Consider the following 13,095-nt stretch of genomic DNA (forward strand, 5'->3'; position numbering starts at 1 on the left):
TTATATTATAAATTGTGTTTTTTGTAATATTACATATTATTATTAGGAATGTTAAAATTTAAAATCAATACTGTGCCGTAGAACGGAGTCTGTGTGAATTGGTTACCTACCTAGTGAAATAAGAAATTAAAATGGAATATTTTGTGTTATAAGTTACTACTATAGGCCGCAGATGTTTGCAACTTTTCTTCTGCTACTCCTCTTTATTACTTTGGTCCACAAGTTAATTTTAAATGCATGTGTGGAATAACGAATAAAAAATTAAAATGTTTCGCAATTTTCGAAATTTTGTCATTTTAGTTGCATTTTGTTGACTTTACTCATTTTTAAAACTATTTTTTCAATTTTTCACCTGATTTCACTTTTCTTATACTTTTAAAACGGTTTCATAAAATTTCTACAAAATTATCAAATGGCTTTTATTTAGTGTGAAATATATTATTGTTTAAACTACTTATTGTGTATTGATATTATTGTACTTATAGTCGTAACGTTAGTTTGATTATTTTAAAAATCGTATCGGTCGTGTTCTACACTTCTACCTAACAATCCAATGTAATATTTTTTTTTCAGATATATATTTTTATATTTTTTAGAGTTCAAACATTTGGTAAAAAAAATTTGTAAAATAATAAAATTACAACTTACGGTATTTTTTAGTGCAATTCTGTAATTAATTTTACTACTGTTTCGCTATTACAACATTCGAGCCCTAGTTATAACTTTTAACTATTAGCTTCTATTGTAAAAACTCCTACCCAAATGTGTACTATCGAGAGGACAATCGATTTGAATTTGGGTGCAAATTACAATACATATTTAATATTTTTTATTATCTACCTTTATTTTGTTGCAAAATACACATGTTCTATACATTTTGGATCAATTTTGGTGCAAATGTAATACAGCCTTTAAATCAACTCTTCATCCAGACTTCATCAAGTAGGTACGTACAATATAATAGTATATTTTATATATAATTTTTTTTTCTGCAATTTAAAACGTAAACCCAATGCATGCTTGTGTTTTTTCCTTATCTCGTCTACACATCATACACAAATACATAGGTAGTCCATAATATTTATTCAGATAATATTGTTAATACTTTTGTAGAAAAAGTATACCGTTTAACCTTTTGATCAACAATATTTACGCAGGAACTTAATTTTTGAGTATTTTTAATTTTCGAATTTTAGTGATTGTACCTATAATATTATTTGTACAGAAATCAAACTTAAAATGAAGTATGTGCTGCCATCTGTGAACAATATTTGTAAATTTTCTAAAATAGTTACTAGATTACAACAAATATAATATATTTCCGTATGAAATAGATTTTGCCTGTAGTGTTTATAGTAATTCACTCTGTGAGTAGTTATAGTAATGTATAATTTACTCTTTAGAGGGTTAAAAAAATGTAGAAATATACAATACATATATACAAGATTATGCTAATTTTTTTACGTTTTCGATTTCAATTTGCCAAAATTATGGTGGTATGGAGTGAGGGGCTCCAATTCCTCCAAACAATTGAGCTATTTTCAAGTATAATTCTGAAGTGGCCTACGTAATAAGAAACTCAAACCAAACAAATCCATATATAGCGCCCGAAAAACACATACATAGACAACAAACATGCTCTGGTTTATTTAGAAATGAATAGATTCATAAATACATTTTTTTTCTAGGTTCGTGATACATTTATAGTTAGCCGAAAATCTTTCGGACGATCCGATGATGCTTGAAAATTTATATGTCACTGGACTATCGAGAAAAACTTACATTAACGATATAAACATATAACAATACATTCGCATAAAGAAGGTGGCCAACTAAAAAGAAAAATAAGTAACTGGTGTAGTAATGGCATAGAAGCTATAGAAACTTCTCATAAAAATTCGATACGCGATGCAAATTAATTGAACTTAAAATTGCAAAGTAATAATTCGGATTTGCCTAATAGTGGCAATAACGAACAAGGATGTAAGTAGTTGAGAAGAGTTATAATGTTTTTTGTACCAACATATTATACCAATTATCAACCATTTGCCATGTACATGTAGATCATAACATGCTTATTACATATAAAACACAATTTAAAAGTTTACTCTTAGAATTATTAATTTTGTAGAGTAACATCATATAGGTAACGTGAAATAATTACATAATTGGCTTTCTTAATTCTCATTATGTAAATGCATTAAACAGAATGGCAATCTTAATGACATTGAATTTATATCAGCTTTTAAGTATTCGTTGCATCTGTCTCCAATTTTTTATGTTAATACCAATCATAAATTCATATGTCCTGAATAAATTAAGAAGTGGAAAATCATAAAATCTGACTTAGTAATTACTATGTTTGTATTATACATTCAATTTAAAAAAAAAAATAATAAAAGAATAAAAAATTATAATTCGGGGAAAGTAAACAGCTTTAATAAATAAATATACCGACTGTCCAACTAGGCATATAAAATCAAGGGCCTAAGACTCACGGCTCTTATAAAAATCTAAAGTTTTCGATCAATTTTCATAAAATTTTTGTCAACAGATTCAGCGAGATCCCTAGAGTTTCATAGCCTACTTTTTATTATTTACTCTTTTAATTTCCCGACACTTAAATGTTCTACATATATAGTTAATTTACGAAAAACTATAATTTTTTATATTTTCTATATTTTTTTATTCATAATATATTGTTGCCATTTATTGCAGAAAAATAATTATTATGAATAATTGATTGGATGCAATTTTAGACCTGCATTAAACAAATCCATGCAGTTTACATTTACGGTGTTCAAGAAGATGTAAATCCACGGGCATTAAATCTGTTACGGGCAACGCCGTGCAGGATCAAGTAGTATTTTATTATAATTTATTATTCAGTGACTAGTGTTAAGGCGTAACTGTACGCAACCAATCGTGCATACATGCGAGAAATGTATAGTGCGTAATTTTAAAGGAACTAATGTTTCAATCTGAATACAAAATAATATGCATATTACAATATTTTGATACTTTTTTTTATATAACTACAGTGTTGATTTTTAAGGGGCCTTTGAATGTGATGAATTACTTTATTTTTAAATTATCTTTAATATTTTAGAAAAAATACAATTGAATACTATGTCAATCGCAAAAGTTTCATTGCCATAATTTATCGGCACATCCCACGCAGTGTCGTAGCCAGGGGGTTTGGAAGGTTTAATTCACTTTCTTGGCTTTTTTAAAAATAATATTTTAAATATGCACAGTTATTGTTAACTATGTGACTGTTTGAATATAATTCAGCAATGTTTCACACTTATCATATTATTGACATAAATCAAAATATGAAGTAATTAAAGGACTATCCTAACTGACTAATGCGATTTTGGTACGTTGGTATTATTATTGAAGAACGACATATCAAGTTATTAAAAGTTTATATTTTCTCTAAATTAAATGTTTTGCTTGTACATAGTTATAAAAATTATAAATTCCAAAACAAAATAATTTGACTTATAAAGACTTATATCAGGGCAAACAGTTTACTTTTGCTCCGCTCAACACTTTCTAAATTTTTAAAACGGTCCTGGGTGTTTTGCCTACAACGATTTTTTATAACACAATACTCATAAGCAGGGTTGGGATATTATTACATTTGCATAATTTTTATACAATACTCAATAACAAATATGTAATAATATAGTACACTTAAAATCTATTTCATGATTCAGAGCACTGAAACTAAAAATTGTACTTTGCATATTTCTACATGTTTTGACATTTTTTAGATTTTATTTTTATTCCTGTATTTTTTGAGATATTTTTGCATTTTGGAGTAATTTTAATCGAAATGGCTAATATTTTACCAAATAACATTTTAATAAACGTGTTTTTCTTTATTGTCTAATTTTAAAATTAAATATACTTAGATTAAGTACAATAAACCAACTGCACAGACTCGTTGACACGACGGAAGCAGCAACGTTCATCATTTCGTATTATTATTTGTTTAAAATTTGGAAACTTTTGTTAACTGCCGATTTTTGGCCCTTTCGAGAATGTGCAGTTTCAGAGCGTGATCAATTCGGCCTAATAATCATTCAGAAGCTGCTCATCGACGATTAAATATTCAAATTTTACACATCTAACGATGTGGACTTAAATCACAAAAAAATTCAAGCTTGACATACGTTTTATGAAAATCTTGTTTCAGGATTTCGGGAAACAATCTTCCAAGGAAGTTGAAAAAATTTCCAAACACAGATAAAATTATAAAAAGGTTAGTAAATACTTATGATATTCAAAATAAAATGATACTTCTATAAGAGGTATAGCAAATAATATTGCTTTAAAATACAATTTTTGATCCTTATAGAGAGGCGATTGTTTTAACAATGATGTGTGTGTTTTTTATTTTTTATTTGTGTCTGTGTACATGTTAAGTAGTTGAAATAATGGTTCATTTTTCAAATTATGTATTTTTTTCGATGGGGAAGTGAATCTAATCGGTGTGTTGGTAGAAAAAAATTTAAAATTTAGACAAAATAAGTAAAAATCACGAACATTTGCAAGTTATTTTGAGTTAGAAATTCATAACAATTTTTTTTTTTTTAAATAATTTAATCTAAGTTTTGAAAATGTAATTCAAGATTTCCCATAAGTTTGTCTACCTTTATCAAAAAAAATATCTACTGAATAGTCAAATTAATTTTTTTTAGCGTTTGCAGTTTAAACTTGCGCAACATTAAAACAATTATTTTGTCGTTAAAATTTTATAGAATGTATGACTTGTATAATAGCTAATGGTTGAAAATTTAAAACAAGGTACCACGCAAGTAGGTTATTCTATAACCAAAAAATCTAAAAAATAAACACAGTTTTTTTAATACTAATATTAATATTAGTTTAATTAGTTATATTTATGTTTATACATTGTATGCAATTACGTATTAAATAACCAAGAATAACGATTGAAGTTAATTTGTTGTAATGTTGTGTTATTCGTGGGTACTTGAAATTTTTAGAGTATATTATTATATTTTATACACTTTTTATGACTTTTCAAATGTAATTTTTTTTAATAAAAATGAAATGAAAAATGTATGTTTAGTATTTTCGTATATATTACAATGTGTAAGAGGGATATAAGCTCAATATTTGCGTTGGCCCACACGCAACATAGATAAAACGCAGTCTTTTTTTATGATTTTTGAGAGATCTACGAGTAAAAGCAATTATTACACAAGTTATAGAGGCTAATTTTTTTGACGGTTTAACATATCGGTTATATATTTCATTGTTTATTTGACTTAAAAAGTAAAAATAAATGTTTCTAAATTTAAATGGATATTAAATTGCAGTGAGAAAATATTTAGACGTATCGTTATATGTTACACCCTCATAAATATTATACTCTATAATTTTTGTAATGAATGATTTTACCCTAAGATTACTAAAAATCATAGAAAAAAAATGTTGCTTGAATTATTTTTGCCTAGCCTACGATGCACGTAGGCTAGAAAGAGAAAGAACAGTGTTCTGACATATTTTTAAGTGATTTTGCATGTTCAAAGACATTAAATATATTTAAGCGTTCAGTTTGTTCATAAAATAAAAATATCAATTTTAAAAGAAATCTAATCTAAAAAATAAAAATAAAGAGCCTTTATACGATGCCTTAGCATCCTCATGATCAATCCATATTTTGAATAATACTATGGATTTAATGAATATTATTATAATGTAGGTATATAGTTTATATATTCAATATGAATGTACATTTGAGGACCTGCTGATATGCGTAAGCCGTTTTTTAAATTTACTATAGAATATTTAATGAAATTGAGTCAAGGAATTAGGTTAGATTTTTACAAAGATTTTGAATGTTTGTGAACAACATTGAAATGATTATTGACTTTGGTCTTTGGCTGATGCACTGATATAAATAACATTATTATGTTAACTAATTTTTTCCTAAAATGTCGGTCTAATGTTTATATGTAAGTATTTACCAACATTACAATGACAATCGTTAATGTACCTTCTGTATTTATATAGGTTTTTTCAAATATAGTACTTGGCAATAAGGCAATGCAATATCAAAAAGATCATGATTGAGATAGTAAGATTATTATTACATTAATTAATTAATTTACATATCATAAGGTTAGGTAGATTTCTCAAAAATATTTACTAATTATTTCTATAATGAATTATGTAAGAGTGTAACGGCTGGAACCAAAATGTAATTAAAACATCGCAATATGAGTTAATATATAATTTAGATTAATAATAAGGACGTAAAACACCATCATAAAATATATTTGTGATTTGGGGAGATATTAAATTTTCTTTTGTTTTTTATTTAGACCACTGCCCACGGGTAGGTAGTTACCAAAAAGTTGCATCTCTAGCATTTTTGTCTATAGGAACCTTTAAGTAAGGTAGTAATTAGTAACAGTTCACTATTTCACGTTGCAATTAATTTTCAAGACAGCTCAGAATTGAATTTATGGTATATCGGTATTATAGCATCTATATTAGTTATTGAAAAGGCAATGTATACTTTAACTAATTAACTTGATTATATGTGTGTGTAAGCGAGTAACGACCCCCAGCCAAGTCTTGTTAGTCACTCATGGCTACACAATTTGGTCACATAGGTCATACATATCTTATGTACGAGGTGCAAACAACTCGGAGCCTTTTTTTTTTAAAATTTTCCATTTTAAAGATTAGCTCTACAGGGATTTTTTGGCTCATAAAAACGATTACTTTTTGTTTAGGATTGACAGTAGTTACGAAAAAATAAAATGACTATTATAATTGAATATAATTTTAAACCTGTTATTTATATTTGGTTGAAAAAATCCAAATTACAGAGTTAAAAATATGTGTAGTTTATATTGAACGTAGTTTAAGAAAGGGTAAGTCCACTGGCATTATTTAATTTATCGTCGGCTACATCTTGTAGGATCATCTATAATAACTAATGGATGACAGTCTTTCAAATCCCCTGCAGTTTTCGAACGATTTTCACAAAATTGTCGTCAATAGATGTAGCGAGAAAATAGTTATTATGATTGGTTATAATTTTAGACCAGAGTAATTTGTATCTGGCCAAAACAACCCAAATTACTGTGTCAAAAATCTGAGCAGTTTAAATTTGACGTAGTTTAAGGAGGGGTAATCCACGGGCATCTAATTTGTCAAGTGCAACGTCGTGCAGGATTAGCTAGTTTATATTAAAACAAATGGTGACAGAATCGTATAATTCTTAAAATATAATATTATTCGAACATTGCCAGCAAAAACAGACAGGCTCCATCTCATTATGGTCATATTACGAATTAGAGTGTGGAAATCATAATATATTGCTTTAATATATTTTATAATTACGTGTTTCGATGTGTCTACGATTTGCGAACACTTTTATTTCCAGGGGCATAGGACGATGATTACTTCAACGGTTTCATAATAATAATGTATACCAAAAAAATTCTGTTCTATATATTATTCAGCGCGTTTGGTGTGTGAAATATATTTGGAAACTCGTGCGATACTAGTTTTGAATAAATTATAAATATCATCTGTTTTAATTAAAAACAAATGTCGTTTCAAAACAAAATAAACAATACGGTGTTGGTGTTTTAGTAGATAAATATATTGTAACATATCACGAACCGGGTCTGGTCTTTTTTAATTATTATCTGCAGTGTCGGTTGTGTGAAAAAATAAAAAATACAAACTCGAATTTCACGTCATGTACAATATGTACATTGTACATATTATATTGATAAACACTAAATTATAATATTATTGTGTCACGCCTATATTTTTGTCGTTTCCAGTTATAAACAGTTGCAGTGTGGTAAATGTGTTCATGCTGCAGTATATAATCTGCATACACTAATGAGTGAGAGCTATGGAGATAATTACGAGATAAAAATGTAAACCTCAGACAGCTAGACTGGAGATACAACAGGGACGTCCGGCACTCGTTTTTCTCGGTTCGCCTCTCTTATGCAGATGTATTATAGTGTAGTGCAGCGGTTCTCAACCTTTTTGAGTTCGCGACCATATAATGTCACCAAGATGTCCAACGACCCTTGTATAATGGAAGCATTAAAAAATTGAGCCAACTGTTATTATTGTATTTATTTGTGTATATTTTTTACAAAAAAAGGTATATTATTTACACTTCAATGAACGTTTTTATCGACTATCGGACTATCCAAAAAAATATATATATATTATAAAACTTACTATTAATTATAAGATTCTAAGTGAAACAATTTTTTTCCCACATGGATTGACGACCCTAAAATAATCTCGACCCCCCGGTTGAGAATCGATGGTGTAGTGGACTGTTCTACAATTTGTTGTGTTCAATTTGAAAGAAATAAATAAATCTAAAATCCGACAACATAACTGAAATGTCTCCGATGTTTTTCTTAGTAGCGGCTCACTCATCAGCCATTGCACTGTGTATAGGCAGTGGCACGGCGCAATTAACTTAAGAACCACTGGGGAGAGGTGGAGGGGCTCAGCCCCATTATAATATTAGTCAATTTTGATGCACGGGGGCTATGTTCCTGCGACCCCATATGGCCATATTATACAGTGCGAATAGGGGCAAATAGACGTTGAGACAAGGGAAAACCTTCTTCGGGTCTCGTGCTAACATTTTATAATCAAAGTTCTTTTTAAAAAATGCACTTGCCAGTATTATGTGTTCATAGGTACTTATTGTGTAAAATTTTTTGTTGCTCAGGATGATGGAGGCCTTTAAAAAGTTCATTGAAATTATTTTAATATCTGTTGTGTATTTTGACTGTCTTAATTTTTGGGTGCAGCAAGCAGCTTTCATTTTAAATAATTCATTGTGGAAAATAAATTCACATATTGAATTTATTTGGAATGAGCCACTTTTTTTGTATAAAATATTATATCTGGAAACAGTGAGTTTCTAACTTTTATAATCGATGACTATTTTTTAGAAATAATAGATACTTTGTGGTTAAACAATTAAATAAAAATATTTTTGCGTGCAGTGAAAATTTAATTTGTATTACTACAATGTTTATTGATTGATTGATTTATAATTGTAATTTTTTATTTTGACGTCCAAACTGCCAAGCGTCAGTTAGTATTTAATTGTCTTAGACCGAGCTGTGGTCTACTTTGAAATACTGAAAAACTCAAATCGTCTTTTTTCAGAAAGCGTAAAATTTATTTGCAATTTTACACCTTAGTAGTTGAATAACAATTTCCTGGTACAATATTGTACTCGTTGCAGTATAAGTTTCAGTTTGATATTCGACGCTCATTAATCATTATGTTTAAAATTGATTAATAATAATAATTATTTATTTAGCAAATGAAAAGGGTATTATTCTATATTTCAAAAACAACAGCGATCGAATTCAGTAGACATTTAGTCTAGTATCGTATTTAATCGAACGAAATACGATTACAGTTGATGTTTAAGATAACTGAACAGTATAAACTATAAACAGTATGAAGTATAAACTCACATAAAGTGGGATTTTTGATAACTATATAGCTTATTATCTCACTTTATCATAGGTCGTTTTTATTTTTAATTGAATCATGTTCGAAATTTGAGTGAAATGTTTTGAATCATATTTGCAAATACCTTACTAGCTATAATATCATCGCTCGTGTTTGTGCTAGATGGTGGTGTGCTTATGTAAGGTTTGCGGTTTCCGGTGAAACTAAAATTATGAGCATTTAAAAATTAATTATTGTCTAATGAAATGTCATTTGCACTAACTTATTCAAATAAAAAGCGCTCAGAGCATTTTGTATAATCATAATAGGTACAGATATCAACGAGTAATGGCAGACGGAGATATATCTTGGCGATGATGAATACTGTATAAGACAATGCACTCCAACTATTCAAACTAATAACAAAATATCCGACATTTTGATGGAAAACGGAGATGATGTATTTCATATTAATAATGCTGTACAAAATTGGAATATTCATAAATCATAAGCGACAAATAGTTCGTAATAATTCAAACGAAAAGCGACTGAATGTACTTCGGAGACAACGAATAAAATTATTCGTCGTGAGCCGCAAAAATACAAAACTGTCACATATTTACACGATAGTAATATGTCTAGTAGGCATGAGAAAATGCATGTACCTAGGTTACAGACAACGTCGAAAAATAATGCCTACTTATGATTTATGAACTCTTCCAACAATTAAAAATTAATAGTTTACTACACGTCGAAATTAAATATTTTTCTATCTAGATAAAAGTCGGAAAAGGTGTAATTTTCACGACACATAGTATTTGTAGTACAATTTGGAGTATTAGTTAGTCTATAGTAGGTAATGCTATTTCAGGCTATGATACAATTTAATGTTTGCCCCTCTCATTTGAACCACTTAATAAATAATAGCTTAATCCGGGCTGTACATAAATCAATGTACGTTTGAGTAGTAAGTGTATATTTGCTGTTTCCATCCAAAACAACTGATATTTATGAAAAACGTTGCATGTAATAAAAAATTAAAACCGCAAATGATAATTTTGGATTTTTAACTATTTGCTCATAATTATTGTTCTATGGCTTAAATGTGGACGTCTAGGACAAGCTTGGAACAGAAAAAATGTAAAATTGGGACTTTAAATTGAATACGACAAAAAGAAATCTAAATATTTCACATTCGTTAAAGTATTTCTTCTGACTGTTTGTGGGCTGAGCCACTTTCGAACGATCCAAGGACTATACCTCCAAATGGTCCAGAATCATATCAAAGTCACTTGGAAAGTTGAAAGGAAAATTTTACAATCTACAGTTCTACACCCATTCATTTTTTTATTCGATTGAGGTATTTAAGAAACACTAAGCAGATTCACTTGAAACTATACGATGAAATGGATGAAAAATGACGAATCACAGCTCTAAAGTCATCTCTAATATTAAAACATGGAACACGGAAACAAAAGTCCATATTAGACTTATAAAAACTGTAGGCCTCAAATTTCAATACTCATCATACAATATCACTGCAGTAAAACCTCAATTAATAATAATTATGATTTCAGTACAATAACTTTATTTTTATTTTAGTAAAATTAATTGGCGGTTATGGGATACAGGTGGCTTATGCCTGACAAAGTATAAATAGAAGGTAGGCTATTTGGTTTAATATTGTTATAATATGAAGAAATCATCTATAAAAAGGACCCGAAATACGGTTTCTGATCTATGAAAGTGCCAAGTGAAACTTTTTGGGCACTCCTTCTGTACGAAAAAAAAACATTCGCAGAAAAAGTAAAAACAAAAAAAAAAGAAAATAACGCCATTGTAAAATAAATACTCACTTCGTTCGAAATCTAAAATGTATGGTAACCCAATTAAAAACTGGTTTGAACATCAAATTATTTATCATCAGATTGTTATTTATTGTCAATAAATAGTCAACTACGTATATACAATTATAAAAATAAGAACCAACCTAAGAAATTAATTAATAGACTTATTATTATTATTATTCAAAAATCTATAGGTGGGGCGTGGTTCGTTGTTCTGTCTCAAACGAAGTTCTTAATTATGCTATTTGTATTTTAAACAAAACAAGAAAAAGCTTATTGTTAAAGCCCCTGCTACGACGGACGTAGAAAAAAAACGCACTGTCATTTGAAGATTATAATAATATAATTGTACACCCGGATAATTCATACTGGTGATATGGTAAAAAAAAATGCGGGAAAGAACAGTTGTATTGTTTACAAATGTTTTTTTTATGAATTAAATTCAATAAAATCTAGCGAACTTACTCCTGCGGGTTAGGAAAAACCAAAAAAAGTTTTTATAGGCTAATAAATTGTCAAGAAAGTCAATTAGTCAAGAAGCTTGAGGACTGAGATAAGCTATTTATCACACTTTTCATTATTACAGGTATAGATACTATTGTTTTGCTTAGTCATCAATTTTGAGCTCAAATGTTTTTGCACTAAAAAATTACCAAATATGGATTAAAAATTTTCAAGTGTGTAATTCTATACAATAAAATCTCCAAACATGCAAAACAAATGACTTAAATGTGTATAAAACTTAGCTTTAACTAAAACAACTTAATTATTTACAAACTAAATAAATATTATAAATGATCAGATTTTATTAAAACAATAATGTGAAATTCAGTCGTTAAAATCCTACTGACAAATTAATATTAAACATAGGGATTTAGTTTATTAGGTAAATTCTATTTATTGGAATAATTAGTGTAATATCCTTCAAACAAATACGTAGTTATGTACATATAAATACATTATGTCACATAAACATGGTACATCCATTTAAACACGAGAATTCCATCACGACACGCTATCATATAAAATCTAAAAATATATTTTGGAACAAACACAGTTGTACAAAGTAAATGTGCAAATACAAAATATTAATCCTATTTGAATTTATTAGTACTATATTATATTATATTTTATGTATCATACTGCTATTCTAAAACAATACTATATATAATGTACTTTTAAACATACGTTGATTTTCTAATAATCCATTAATATGCATTAGGTAATATATTAATATACAAAATAAAAACGATATCATTTGATTGAGTAGAAACATATGTATGTAATTTGTATCTAGGTTACCATAAAATATTGACCGAATAGAAAAACATCCGAATTCCAAGTCCTGTGATTACTTATCAATTATCATATTATGTACATTTTACGCAGGTTAGGTTAGGTTAAAATTTTTGTAGCAAATGGATACTTGATAAATCACAATCAAAATTACACCCGATATTTAATTCACCATTTATTGTGATTTGACTAAAAATATTTTTAATTGACGATAAATATTATATCTCGTAATACCAATCCAAACATACATCAAATACACACACAGTAAGCATACCTTTTTTAATGAAACAATTTCATAGGTAGGTAGTTAAAAGTCAAAAGATAAAAAAATAAAAAATAATTTATGTGTACATTAAAAATGTGCATAGTAAATATAAATTGGAAAGAATACTTAATAGAACGTTAGGATAATAAAATATTTAAGTAAGTATTTAACCTTTTTATACAT

At 28.1% G+C, this 13,095-nt stretch overlaps 1 long non-coding RNA gene across 1 annotated transcript; it reads left to right on the forward strand.

Annotated features, from left to right (window-relative positions):
- The first annotated feature begins 622 nt into the window (after positions 1-622).
- LOC111032122 lies at positions 623-3,742 on the forward strand. Its single transcript, XR_002604283.1, has 3 exons — positions 623-946; positions 1,689-1,983; positions 2,719-3,742. It is a non-coding gene; the product is annotated as an uncharacterized LOC111032122 (long non-coding RNA).
- Positions 3,743-13,095: the final 9,353 nt, after the last annotated feature.

Source organism: Myzus persicae, unplaced genomic scaffold (assembly GCF_001856785.1).
Source record: "Myzus persicae strain clone G006 unplaced genomic scaffold, MPER_G0061.0, whole genome shotgun sequence".
NCBI classification, from domain to species: domain Eukaryota; kingdom Metazoa; phylum Arthropoda; class Insecta; order Hemiptera; family Aphididae; genus Myzus; species Myzus persicae.